This window comes from Humulus lupulus, chromosome 3, assembly GCF_963169125.1.
Source record: "Humulus lupulus chromosome 3, drHumLupu1.1, whole genome shotgun sequence".
Taxonomy (NCBI): domain Eukaryota; kingdom Viridiplantae; phylum Streptophyta; class Magnoliopsida; order Rosales; family Cannabaceae; genus Humulus; species Humulus lupulus.
Window position 1 is genome coordinate 198799190 of NC_084795.1, and position 15060 is coordinate 198814249.

Here is a 15060-nt window from a genome sequence, read left to right on the forward strand (position 1 = left end):
TGATCTTGGACCATCATGCGGCAAGAGGTATAGTTATTACTTACCTAACGACCGATTTGATCTCTATAGGGTGGATTGGGTAACAATATGAATCCTCGAAGGTCAGAGAGGTTGGCTGGCCAAGAGTTACAAGCCAGTGAAGGTTGGCAACAGGTGCTTGCAGACCTGCGAGCCAGATTAGAGAGGCAGGAAAAAGAGATACGCCTCTTGAGACAGCAACAGGTTCCAGTAGGGAACCTATAGGCTACGGTACCGGCAGTAATACAGCTAGAGGAACCAGCAGTGGTACAGCCCCAGGCAGGGGAAGATTGGTGGGAACCCCTGTATGAGAGGTTTAGGAAGCAACACCCTCCAGTCTTTGAGGGCGGCTCAGATCCATTGAAGGCTGAATAGTGGATGACCATGATAACCACCATCCTGGATTTTATGAGGGTGGGTTGTAACGAGAGAGTGGCCTACGTCACTTATATGTTTAGGGAGGATGCTCGAATATGGTGGGAGGTGGTATCTCAGACCAGAGCAGTGACCGCCATGGAATGGGAAGAGTTTAGGACCTTATTCAATGAGAAGTACTATAATGACGCAGTTAAAGCTGCGAAGGATGATGAATTCAGCAAGCTACTTAAGGGTAATATGACAGTGACTGACTACGCCTTGAAGTTCAATAGGTTGGAAAATTTTGTCGGGAATCTGGTGACCACTGATGGGACTAGAAGAGAGAGATTTCTTCAGGGGCTACAGCCTATGATAGTCCGGGATGTTCGTATTACTACTGTGCCAGGAGTGACTACCTATGCACAGGATCTGGAGAAGGCGCTTACAGAGAACAAGATATGGCATGAAAATGCAGGCATAAGGGATTCTAGGAGGCCGGGACCTCCATTCTTAGGCCGGGACCTTGACCCAGGCAGAGGCCGAGGCCGAGGCTAGTCCCTCGGTAGTTACAGGTCAGCTTTCTAGTGCTGGAACCTTCTATATTGTTCTTTTTGATTCAGGTGCTACACACTCTTTTGTTGCTAGTAGGATTATAGATGGGTTGTTTAGACCATGTGACTTTTATCATGTGGGGTTTGGTACGATGTTGCCTACTGGGGAGTTAGTGATTTCCAGGAGATGGGTTAGATCACTACCAGTTACAGTGGAGGGCAGGGAGTTATCAGTTGACTTGGTAGAGCTGAAGATGACCAATTTTGACATAATTATGGGTATGGATTAGCTAGAGAAGTATGGGGCAACGATAGACAGCAAGAAGAAGATGGTAACCTTTGAGCCAGAGGGTGAGGACCCTTTTGTTTTTGTTGGCACTGTGCATGGACCCCGTATACCTATTATATCTGTACTTAGAGTTAGAGACCTATTGCAGGGGGGATGCATAGGGTTCTTAGCTAGCGTGGTGGATACCACTCAGGTCGTGCCAGTGGGACCAAAACAGACTTGATTAGTTTGTGAGTTTCTGGATGTGGTTCTAGAAGATCTACCAGGGTTACTTCCACATAGGGAGATTGAGTTGTAATTGAATTGGTGCCAGGGACAGAGCCAGTGTCTAGGGCACCTGACAGGATGGCTCCAGCTAAGCTGAGGGAACTAAAGGTTCAACTACAGGAGTTACTAGACTTGGGTTTTATCAGGCCCAATTTCTCGCCATGGGGCGCATCGGTCCTCTTTGTGAAGAAAAAGGATGGTTCTTTGAGGATGTGTATCGATTACAGAGAACTGAACAAGTTGACTATCAAGAAAAGTTATCCTCTACCAAGGATTGATGATATGTTTGACCAGTTGCAGGGTAGAACAATATTTTCTAAGATAGATCTTCGATCTGGTTAACACCAGCTGAGGATCAAAGAGGAGGATATACCGAAGACAACTTTTCGCACCAGGTACGAGCATTATGAGATTTTGGTGATGTCATTTGGGTTGACTAATGCCCCGGCAACATTTATGGATTTGATGAACAGAGTGTTCAAAAACTACCTAGACCAGTTTGTGATAGTCTTTATTGACGATATATTGATATACTCTCAGACAGAGATAGAGCACGAGGAGCACCTCAGATTGGTACTACAGAGGTTAAGAGAACACATGCTATATGCGAAGTTCAAGAAATGCGAGTTTTGGTTGCCACAGGTGACTTTGTTAGGTCACATAGTAAGTAAGGATGGAATTAAGGTAGATCCAGTGAAGATTGAAGCGGTCAGAGATTGGCCTAGACCGAAGAATGCTTCAAAGATTAGGAGTTTCTTGGGATTGGCGGGGTATTATAGGCGTTTTGTGGAAGGGTTCTCCAAGGTTGCATCATCACTGACAGAGTTAACCCACAAGAATCAGAAGTTTTTTTGGTCAGATAAGTGCGACGACAGCTTTCAGAAGCTCAAGAAGAGTTTAATCACCGCTCCGGTTTTGAGCCTTCCTACAGATCGAGATAAGTTTGTAGTTTACTGTGATGCTTCGAGGCAGGGTATGGATTGTGTACTTATGTAGATAGGGAAGTTGATTGCTTGTGCATCACATTAGTTGAAGGAATATGAACAGAGATACCCCACACATAACTTTGAGCTTGCAGCGGTAGTTTTTGCACTAAAGGTGTGGTGACACTACCTGTATGGTGAGAAGTGTGAGATATACATTGACCACAAGAGTTTAAAATACTTCTTCACCGAGAAGGATCTGAATATGAGGCAGAGACGTTGCTTAGAGCTGGTAAAGGATTATGATTGTGAGATCATCTATCACCCTTAGAAAGCCAATGTGGTAGCAGATGCCTTAAGTCGGAAGGGTCTGGGACAACTATATAGTGTCAGAAAGATATCAAGGAGATTGGCTGATGACATGACTAGAGCAGGGATTGAGTTAGTAGTGGACCGATTGGCCAACATCACTTTACAGTCTACTCTCTTGGAGAGAATCAAGGAGAAGCAATGAGATGACCCACAATTGGGTAGGTTAGAGGAGATGTCCTAGCTGGATTGGCTAAGGACTATACGGTGTCAAGTATGGGATTATTGAGATACAAGGATTAGATTTGCGTTCCGATGGACGCTTGGATTAGACGAGAGATTCTGGATGAATCTCATACTACCCCTTATTTTCTTCATCCAGGCACAACGAAGGTATACCAGGATTTAAAAGCTTTATATTGGTGGCCTGGGATGAAGAGGGATGTGACTGAATATGTGGCAAGGTGCCTGACCTATTAGCAGGTTAAGGATGAGCATCAGAGGCCGGCAGGGCTGTTACAGCCTCTGGATATCCCAGAGTGGAAATGGGAGGATATCACAATGAATTTCGTGGTAGGATTGCCTAGGACAGTGGGCCAACATGATTCCATTTGGGTCATCGTGGATCGATATATGAAATCAACTCATTTTCTACCAGTGAGGATGGATTACACAGTTGGCCAGTATGCAGATCTCTATGTGAAAGAGATAGTTCACCTTCATGGGAATCCAAGGACTATTGTGTCTGATAGGGGCCCTAACTTTACTTCAAAGTTTTGGGGAAGTTTGCAGAGGGCAATGGGTACAAAGTTGAAGTTCAGCATAGCTTATCATCCTCAGACCGACGATCAGTCTGAGAGAACTATCTAGATATTGGAGGACATGCTGAGAGCATGTGTGTTGGACTTTGAAGGGTCCTGGAGTAAATATTTGCCTCTAATAGAATTTTCTTATAACAACAGCTACCAGTCTACCATTGGGGTGGCACCTTATGAGATGCTGTATGTGTTAGGAGTATGCCCTAAAAGCATGTAAAAGACATTTTTTTATTTCAATAAATAAATAAATACAATGGTTTATTATTGTCATATTTAGATTATTAAATTATTGTTTGAATAATTTTTTAAATATCAAAAAAATTCCATATTCATTATTGAGGATGTGATCTTGTATTAGCACGAGAGAATTAAGATCACGTGAATGAATAAAAATAGTCAACAACAACAAATTGAAGTTATATAATTCTTTAATTGGGGTTGTAAGTATGGTTTGCTGAGTATCATGTTGATACAAATAAACTAGATTCAGATTATTGATGTGGTAAGACATTTCGGTAAATGTGCTTTATATAATATGATTATATATGACATGAACCGATATGAATAAAAGTCTTTATCCAAAAACCATTTAATAATAAAGACGTGTAATTCATATCATAACTGATGATCATTTATAGATCAATCTTAATCCTGAGTGTTCATGAACTCCTGTTCATGTTTATTAAATCTTTTGATTCATTCATTAAGATCTCTTCATAGAATGAGGCTAATGACTTTTGTTTTGGAGATTTAATATCATGGATGGCTGGGAACATGTATCAACAATACATAATCTAATCTTTCCTAACGGATCGTATATTAGTTCCCTTAAGGGTTAATTCTGGAATTGAATGATTTTGAGCTCAAATCTATAATTAGATTATAGATTAATTATTCACTAGTGAACTAATGGTACTTAAGGAATATGAAGTAAATTAGAAAGGTAAAATGGTAATTATTTCATTCTAATTTATGAACTAATTAATTAGAGGGTTGAACTATTGTAAGATGGTTATATCAATGGACAACTTAGAATAAGATTTCTGTAAAAGTATATCTATAACATAAAGAGTTCAATTCTGAATTTATAGTGGAAAAATATCAGAATTAATAAATTAACTATTATAATAAAAGAGTTTAATTATTTAGTTTCAATTTATTGGAGCTTAATGTTATAGGTCCATGGTCCCCGAAATGGCTCAAACAAACACTGACAAAGATAAATACAAAAATGGGCAAAAGGACTTATTTGATAAGTAAAATATTTTTCTATGCACTAAACATAATTATTGTATAATTATGTGTAATTAATTAATTAAGAATTAATTAATTATTTGATTTAACAAAAATATAATTAATTTTGAATTAAATTTTTTTTGGGATTTTTGGTATTTAAATAATAATAAAAATTGGGAAAAATCACATGCCTTCCTTGGCATGTGGTACACGTGTAGCACAATGCTCAGTCACTGTGCTACATGCATAAGAAGCTCATGGCAGTTTCTTGGTTCTACAATTTTATTTATTTAAATATTAAATAAATAATGAGATATTGTAATATGATTAAAATATTATTATTTAAACAAAATCTGATAACTGATTAGTTATTTTCAAATTGTTTAAAATAACTAATATTTTATTTTTAATATATTGGATATATTAAATATAGGATATCAGTTTTTCAGAACGATACTTTTCAGGGATAGAAAATATATCGTGAAATCTCTCTGAGAGAAAGAGAATAATGATACAAGCATAGGTCACTGTTCTTCAAAGACTTAGGTCCAAACTTTATCAGATCTCATGTGTTGAAAAAATTTGAGAAATAAATTTTGCCTATTATTTTGTATAGTGAGCCCACACTCGTTCTTTGTGTGCTGAGAGCATTTTGGAAGATCTTGGTGTGAGATCTCAAGGATTTTTGCCGTACAAAAAGATAGCAGCAAGGAAGGACTTGAGGTAATTTTCTATTAATATCTTTGATTCAATATATATATGTATGTGAAGAACTAGATATAGAAATCTTGTGGGGTTAAATTAATAATTTTGATTGTTGTTCCGCTGCGTATAATCTCTGATTTGATCTATAAAAAACAATAGTGTGGTAGGAAGTGCAGATCGCCCATTGACTGGGATGAGATGGGTGAGAGGAAATATTTAGGTCCTGATGCAGTTTAGAGGACTACCGAGGCTATCGAGAAGATTAGAGCTAGGATGCTTGCATCTCAGAGTAGACGGAAGAGCTATTCAGACCCGAGGCAGAGGAACGTAGAGTTCCAGGTGGGAGACTATGTCTTCCTTAGGGTTTCACCTCTGAGAGTGGTGAAGAGGTTCGAGAAGAAGGGCAAGCTGAGCCCTAGGTTTGTTGGACCGTTTGAGATCCTGGAGAGGATCGGGAAGGTGGCCCATAGGTTGGCCTTACCCCCTGCATTATCTAGTGTGCACCATGAATTCCATATTTCCATGCTGAGGAAGTATGTGTCTGATGGAACTTATGTACTGAGTTATGAGGATCTGGAACTGGAGGCGTACTTGTCCTATGAAGAGCAGCCAGTTAAGATTTTAGACAGAAAGGACAAGGTCCTGAGGAACAAGACTATACATTTAGTTAAGGGACTATGGAGGGATAGCAAGGTCGAGGAAGCGACCTGGGACCTGGAGGCAGATATGCAGATTCAGTATCCCAAGCTGTTCACGTAAAATTTCAAGCATGAAATTTTTGTAAGGAGGGGATAGTTGTAACGTCCCAAAGTTACCTAATAAAGCTTAGGGCCTTGATTAGGGGGCCAGGATGGAAATATATGGAGTTGTATGCTTATTTGTTACATTTAACTGTAATTATGTAAATTATGTGATAATATGACTAGTTGTGCATGTTTATGGGTATTAAATATGCATGTGGGTCCGTTTCTTATTAGAAGGGAAATCTTGGTAATTTGGCCAGTTGCGGGCATAATTGTATATTTATGTGATATATGTGTGAGACCACATTATTATGTGGGTTTATTTGAGTTACTCGGCACGAGGGGACTCTAGGGATCTAGTTAGCGGGAAAGTCACAACAGGACCCAATACCCGACTCGGTGAGAGTCGAGGGGTATTTTGGGTGTTAGGCATTTAATTGGGTTATGGGGTAATGGAAATGAATAATTAGAGATAGATTTGAAGTTAGGGAGTTTAGGAGAGAATATTGGGGAATTTGACCATTTTTCCCTCGGGGATGTTTTTGGTACCCCGAGCCTCGGGATTAGCTTAAGTCATTTAACCTTAGGAAACTAAAGAAAAAAAAACACAAAAAACTTAAATGCTAACCGACTCTTTCTCTCTCACCTCACTCTCTTTCTCTCTAAGTTGCTTCAAGCTAGTTCTTAGGAAAATTGAGAAGGATTTTGGCTAGAAACACAAGAATTGAAGGCTTGGGATTGGGATTCAGAAAGCTTATGGTTAGAGGATCATTATTCATAGCTAAGGTAACCATTCAAACTCTCTGTTATAAGTGAATTTCTATAGAATCCATGGTTGCTTTGAAGTGTTCTTGAACTTTTAGCTTGAAGATTTGAATTGGTGTTTTGATGAGTTTTAAGACTGGATTTTGTTGGGTTTTGTTGCTGGGAAGTTGTTAGAACTATTGTGATAGTTGAATTATGGTTTCGGGGTGAGTTTTGGTTAGTTTTGTTTTGATTTGGCTACTGAAAAGTATAAAAATTCTGGGTTCGTTGGGGCCAAGTTGCGACCTTGTACTTGAGTGGCCGTGACTTAGCTTGAACCCAGGCCTTGGGAGGTCTCTGTCTGGGAGGCACGCCACGACTTTCAAGGGCAAGTCGTGGCCTGCGTCCCTTGACAGAGGGTGGGAAGGCTCTCAGATAGGAGTGGCGCACTGCGACCCTCAGGGCCAGGTCGCGGCCCGCCTGAGCATTTTTGGCCTTGGGAAGCTTTTAAAAATGGGAATCTTTTCCTTAGGGTTCGAGATTGATTCCACTACCCAGTTTAGTGGAACTCGAGGCTTGGGAGGCTAGGACTCGGTTTGGAAGCCTTTATTCGATCATTATTGATGGAATCCTATTTTATGGTTGTGACTAGGTTACTGGTAGGGACTCAAAATCGGGATCGTGCTCGAGGGTCGTTCTTATCTACGCTTTACTTGGACCTGAGGTAATAAACTGCACCCAATACGTGTTATATGTGATTAGGGCTTGGCCCGACTATTATCAATTATTATAATTAGGGATTGGGCCCTGAGGACATTATATTTAAGCTTTTGCTTCACACATTGGTTGATATTTTCTTAAGTACTTCATGATTTTTGTATGAATTCTGTGTCTAGGGCATGAGGCCCCATTAAATAGGTATGATTAGCATTGTGAGAATGATAGTTCGATGGTGTTATGTGATTAACATGCATATGTGCGTATTATGTTGGGATATGCCTATCCATATCTGTTTCTGTATTGAGGTCTGTAATCCTGGATCAGGGCTTGCCTTATTAGTCAAGGACGACAATAGTGCGCTGCGCGCTGGTCAAAATGCTTGGGCCTAAACCAGCAACGTATTATTACGTTGGTCGACCCTATGGTCGATGAATCATTATAGCGCCAGGTACGCTGGACTATCTCTACGGCTAGTTACTTAGGGCTAAGGGCAAAGTCCCAGGTGACTCTATGGTCAACTGTTTAGGGCAGCGATCCCAAATTGGTCCAATGACCACTTGTTTTTAACTGAATGACGATATTTGTAGATTGATATTGCTGGCCATGTTAGATGGGTATGTGAAACTTTATATTCTTTGTGTTATGCACATGTTGAGTTTTCTTGCTGAGCCTTGGCTCACGGGTGCTTTGTGGTGCAGGTAAGAGGAAAGGTAAGCTTGACTAGCCATGAGTTGGAGAGCTTCGATGGCGGCATGTACATATGCGGCTGCTCGACCACCATGGCCGGGGATATCTTAGAGGAACTAGGGTTATAGCCCTGTTTTTGCTGCTTAGGCTGGCTGAATGTAATTTTTTTTAATAAATATTCACCTTTTTAAAAGTTGGGTTGTAATATTTTGGGATCCCATGTTTGTATGAAACTTTTTATATAAAAGTCAACAGTTCTTTTGTCCAAAATTTTTAACCCTAACCCTTGATATTAACCTTAGTACACATTTCAAACCAAATGACTTGGTTGGCAAGTCTGACACAATTTTAAGTACACAATGTAACGGTCTTGGATTAGGAGGACGTTACAATTGACTTATGAGTCAAGGGCGGCAATAGCGCATCGAGCACTAATCGATATGATTAGATCTAATCAGGAGATTATTACACGCTCGTTCGACCTAATGGTCATAGAATACTAAAGCAGGTTGCTAGCTTTATGGCTAGTTACTCAAAGCTAGAGCAAAAGACCCTAGGTTGACTCTATGTTCATCTATTTAGGGTAAAGAACCCTAGGTTGACTCTATAGTCATCTGATTTGGGTTGCGAGCCCCATAATGATTCCATAACCATTTATTTGTACTTGTATGCATGCATGTGTAGGTTATCACTGTTGGGTGTGCTAAATATATATCTGAATGTGTATATATTGATTTTGCACTTGTATTAAGTTTTCTTGCTGGGCCTTGGCTCACGGGTGCTACGTGGTGCTAGTAAAGGGAAAGAAAAGCTGGACCAGCCATGTGTTGGAGAGCTTAGGTGGTGATGTGTATGTATTCGGCTTCTTGACCACCACGACCAAGGTTTCTCAGAGGAACTAGGGTTAAACCCTATTTTTGCCGTATAGGTCGACGGGTTGCTTTTGAGTTGTAATGACCATTTTGGAACTGTAAACAACTTTGTGAATGTTATTATGGGATCCCATGTATAGTTTAATGTTTTTAATGAAACATTCATTCCTTTTAACCGAAATTTTTAACCCTGGACCAGTAATCACACTTAGATGCATGTTTATGGCCTAATTACTCGTTTAGCGAGTTAGGCACTATTTAAAATACACAGTGTAATGGTCTTGGCTAGCCAGGGCATTACAACTTGGTATCAGAGCATGCCAAGGCTAAGGGTTCCTATAGACAGGCTGGGCATGTACATTCGCTGCTGAAGATAAGCTCAACTCAGGGTTCGGTAACTATTTATGTGGTTATGTGCTTAACTGCTTAAATAGGATATAAATGCTTTATTTGCATGTCTTTTTGGGTAGCATCAGATATACTGATAGGGCCTGGCCCTTGAATGCTGCATGATTTATATAGAATGTTCTTATTAGCAATGATATTGCTTGTGAATGCCAAAGAACTGCTTATTAGCGCCGTTATATGGACATGTAAGTCAGGACACGCTTATTAGCGCTGTCATAGATACATGTATGCCAAAAAAAAATGCTTATTAGCATTGTTAATTATTATGAATATCAAGACGTGCTTATTAGCACAAGACATGAATATGAATCGACATGCTTATTAGCATGACTGTTGAATGTGAATGGTTATATGCTTGATCTTTGACCGTGAGGCAACAAGAGGTTTAGTTATCATGCCTAACTGGCCAAATTGATTATTGCAGCAAGATATAAGCTTGGAAGTATGCTTCCAAGACAGATTGAATCATCAGCTGACTAGGAAGATCAGGGCCAGAATGACAGACAGGGTCATGATAATGACCAGGGTCAGACCCCTCAAGCAGCTCCTGAGAACTGGCAGCAGTTGCTTGCTGATTTGCAAGCTAGGGTGTTGAGGCAGGAAGAAGAAATTTGCCTCCTGAGATAGCAACAGGATCCTACAGGGAACATCTTGCCAGAGGCACCACCTGTGATGGTGCCAACAATTGAGTAGCCGCCATAGGTTGGGAATAAATGGGAACCTCTTTATGAAAGGTTCAGGAAACAGAACCCTCCGGTCTTTGAGGGTAATGCAGATCCGGCCAAGGCTGAGCAGTGGATGAGTATGGTTATCACCATCCTAGAATTTATGATGGTGTCTAGTAACGAGAGGGTGGCCTGTGCCACATATATGTTTCGAGAGAATGCCTGAATTTGGTGGGAAGTGATATCCTAGACCATAAATGTTAATGCTCTGGAATGGGAAGAGTTTCAGACTCTATTTAATGAGAAGTATTACAATGACGCCATTCGGGCGGCGAAGGCTGAAGAGTTCAGCAACTTACTTCAGGGCAACTCATCAGTGACTTAATATACCCTGAAATTTGATAGGTTGGCAAAGTTTGACGGGGAACTGGTGCGCATTGATGGGACCAGAAAGGGAGAGGTTTCTACAGGGGCTACAATCTATGATAGCCCAGGATGTTCGTATTACCACTGTGCCAGGGGTGACTACCTATACACAGGTTGTTGAGAAGGCGCTCACAGCTGAGAGCGCAAAGAACAAAATCTGGCGGGATAACGTGGCCAAGAGAGACACTAAGAGGGTGGGACCTCCATTTATGAGTTCAGGTAGGGGCGGGGGCCCTAGTGATCAGAAAAGGAAGGCATCTGATGCCTTTCTAGCTCCAGGCCCTGACAGGAGACCTTGTGGTATTTCAGCAGACCACCAGGGCAACATTGAGGGCTGGAGGACTTTTCCAGAGTGCGCCAGATGCAAGAGGCGTCATATAGGGGAGTGTCAGGCAAAGGCCTGATTTTTATACGGGGTAGTGAGACACCTAATGAAAGATTTCCCAAAGGCAAGAAAGGAAACCCACGAAAGGTGGACAGCTTGACTCTAGTTCGAGTGTTCGCGTTGACTCAGGTAGAAGCTGAGGCTTGTCCCTCAGTAGTCACATGTCAGCTTTTTAGTGTTGGAACCCTTTATAATGTCTTGATTGATTCTGGTGCTACACATTCTTTTGTTGCTAGTAGAGTTATTGATAGATTGTGCAGACCATGTGATTATTATCCTGTGGGATTTGGGACCTTATTACCCATTGGAGAGTTAGTAGTATCCATGAGATGGGTCAGATCATTGCCAGTGATAGTGGAGGGCAGAGAGTTGTCAGTTGATTTAATAGAGTTGGTTATGACCGACTTTGACATGGTTTTGGGTATGGACTGGTTGGTGAAGTATGGGGCAACCATAGCTTGTAGAAGGAAAATGGTGACTTTTGAGCCTGAAAGTGAGGATCCTTTTGTATTTTTTGGCACTATGCATGGACCCCGTGTAACGATGATATCTGTATTGAGGGCTAGAGATCTATTGCAAGGTGGTTGCATAGGATTCTTAGCCAGTGTAGTAGATACCACTCAGGTCGTGCCAGTGGGACCAGCGGAGACTAGTTAGTCTGTGAATTTCTGGATGTGTTTCCAAAGGATTTACCAGGGTTGCCACCATAGAGAGAGATTGAATTTGTGATTGAACTAGCACCAGGAATAGAGCCACTGTCTAGAAAACCTTACAAAATGGCCCCAGCAAAGTTGAAAGAACTAAAGGTACAACTGCAGGAGCTGTTAGATTTGGGTTTTATTAGACCCAGTTTCTCACCATGGGGTGCACCTGTCCTGTTTGTAAAGAAGAAGAATGGTTCTCTGAGAATGTGTATTGACTACAGGGAACTGAGCAAGTTGACAATCAAGAACAAGTATCCTCTGCCAAGGATAGATGACCAGTTTGATCAGTTGCAGGGTAAGATGGTATTCCCAAAGATAAATCTTCGATATGGTTATCACCAGCTGAGGATCAAGGATGGAGATATACCGAAGACTGGCTTTTGCACCATATATGAGTGATAACTCTACAAAATAGAGTTATTTTACCACATTTTTATGCTAATTATTGCTTAGTCTTTGAGTTTTTAAGTGATTTATTAAGTTTTTAAGTAATTTTTAATTTATTAGTCTTATTATGATTTTATATATTTTTGTGTGTTTTTATAGATATCTTATTATAATATGTTGTAGTTTAATTATTTGAAATTTTTGTTGTTAGATTATAAGTTAAAAAAGGTGATTTTATTGAGCTTAATTGCCAAAGTAAATTAAATTTCAATTAATATTTTCATGGATTTAATATGAGTTATTTTATAATTGAAAATATTTGATTCTAATTTAATGTTTACTTATTTTGTAGGATGTACTTTGCAATTTTTATGCTTGAAAATAAAGAAGAAAAAAGAAAAGAAAAGTGATAATTTTGTGAGAAAAACAAAGAGAATTTGGCATTTTTCAAAGGCCCAATGCCCTAGCCAGAAGCCCACGGCCCACTCCTGGCACCTCACCCAACCAACCATTCAGACTGCCATTCCTTTAGCTCCCACACAACAAGCTCCAGTCGCCTACCTTAATTCCCACCCGTGCCCCTCCATCAGCCAATTGCTGCCACCAAAGTTGCCTCCAGCCGTACACCACGCCTCATTCCCTGCTGCTCCAAATGTGGGCCTGCCTCCTGGCACAAGCCTTCAGCAACTCACAGCCCAACTCCACCAAGAAGCCCACGCCTGGGCCTGCCCACAGCAGCCAGCCAGCTACCAAAAGCCTCCATGCCATTCTTATTGAGCCCAACATCCTTTTGTCCCCTTTGTACTTTGGTCTAAAAATGCTACATTTTTGCCCAACTTTTCTACAACATTTTACCCAAAATCATCATCACTCCTACAATTTACCCCTACTTGCCATTTTATTGTTAGTTTAATTAATCTAATCAATTAATTAATTTAAATTGATTATTTTAATAATCTCATTTTGGCTATAAATAAGGGTTTTGAAGACCATTTTTGGGTGCTTAATTTTTGGTGACCATATTCTTTCTACCATTCTCTCTTCCATTTTGGGTTTTTCAAGAGCATTTTCAAGTATGTATGCCATTTATTTTGTAATTTCTACTCTAGTTATGTGCTTCTAATCTTTTTCATAAGATTATTAAGATCATGATGAAGCAACTTGTATCTAGGTAATATTTATGTTGTATGTTGATTTCCCTTGTAATGCAACAGAATTTATAAGTTTTTCTTCTTCATATATGTCTTTCATCTTTAATATCTCATATTTTTTATTGTTAGAAAATATGCACTTTATTCTTCATTTTGCAAAAAAAAACATAATATTCTTTGTGTAAGATGTGTCATTAAATTGTACACATCCATGCTTAGAACAAAAATATTATGTTTTGCCTTATAAATAATGTTATTTGATTTTTTGTTGTTTCATTAGGTTGATTCACATTAAATACTTTGAAATTATAATTTTTGAAAAGTTAAGAAAAATCCTATATTTTTAGAAGTAATTTGTGCTTAAAATTATAAATCTATTTGGAAAATGATAGTTTGATTTATTTTAACTATCACTAAAAATTGGGAATCAATATACAAATAAATATTATTAAGCTTACATTTTGTGGATTCTAGTATCTTAATAATCTTTACTTTTACCACTTATTTTCAAATCATTATTGGTTTACTTTTATTCTCTTAAATAGCTTTATTTTCAATGTTTTATTTTATGTTCATAACATTAAAACTCATCAATCTTTGGAGCTAGGTTATAATTTGTTAATTTTGGTTTAAAATGGTTTTCTTTTTGATTTTAGACAGCTCCTTTGGGTTCGATCTCGTGCTTACACGAACACTATATTCCATATACGATTCGTGCGCTTGCAAGTATACATTTTTAAAACATACCCGTTTTGGGTCCATCAATGAGCATTATGAATTCTTAGTCATGTCCTTTGGATTGACTAATGCCCCAGTTGCTTTTATGGATCTGATGAATAGAGTGTTCAAGGATTACTTGGATCGGTTTGTGATTGTCTTCATCGATGATATTCTGGATTATTCTTAGTCAGAGTCAGAATTTGAGCAACATCAGAGGTTGGTTCTACAGAGACTAAGGGAGCATAGGTTGTTTGCTAAGTTCAAGAAATGTGAGTTCTAGTTACCTCAGGTAACTTTCCTTGGTCATATTGTAAGTAAAGAGGAGATCAAGGTGGACCTAGCCAAGATTAAGGTGGTCAGAGATTGGCCAAGGCCAAGATTTCCTCTGAGATTAGGAGCTTCCTTGAGTTGGCAGGGTATTACAGGCATTTTGTGGAAGGGTTCTCAAGGATTGCTACTTCATTGACTGAACTGACACACAAGAATCAAAAGTTTGTGTGGTCGGACAAGTTCGAGAACAACTTCCAGGAATTGAAGCAGAGATTGATTATAGCTCCAATTCTGAGTCTCCCGACAGATTAGGAGAAGTTTGTGATTTACTGTGATGCCTAACATCAGGGTTTGAGTTGTGTTCTTATGTAGTCAGGGAAGGTGATTGCCTATACATCATGCAAGTCGAAAGAGTGTGAACAGAGATACCCCACTCATGATTTAGAGTTGGTAGCAGTGGTTTTTGCATTAAAGGTATGGAGGTGTAACCCCAAATTTGATAATCAGGCTTAGGGCCTTGATTAGTGTGCCTGGAGGGCAATAAGTGGTTTGATATGCTAATATGTGAATTTATGTGTATATATGATTATGATGCATGTTTAATTGAGTTAAATGTGCATGTGGGCCCGTCTGGATATTAGGGGCATAAGTGTGATAAATGAGATATATGTTGTATATATGTGATATGTCTGTGCAGCACGATCC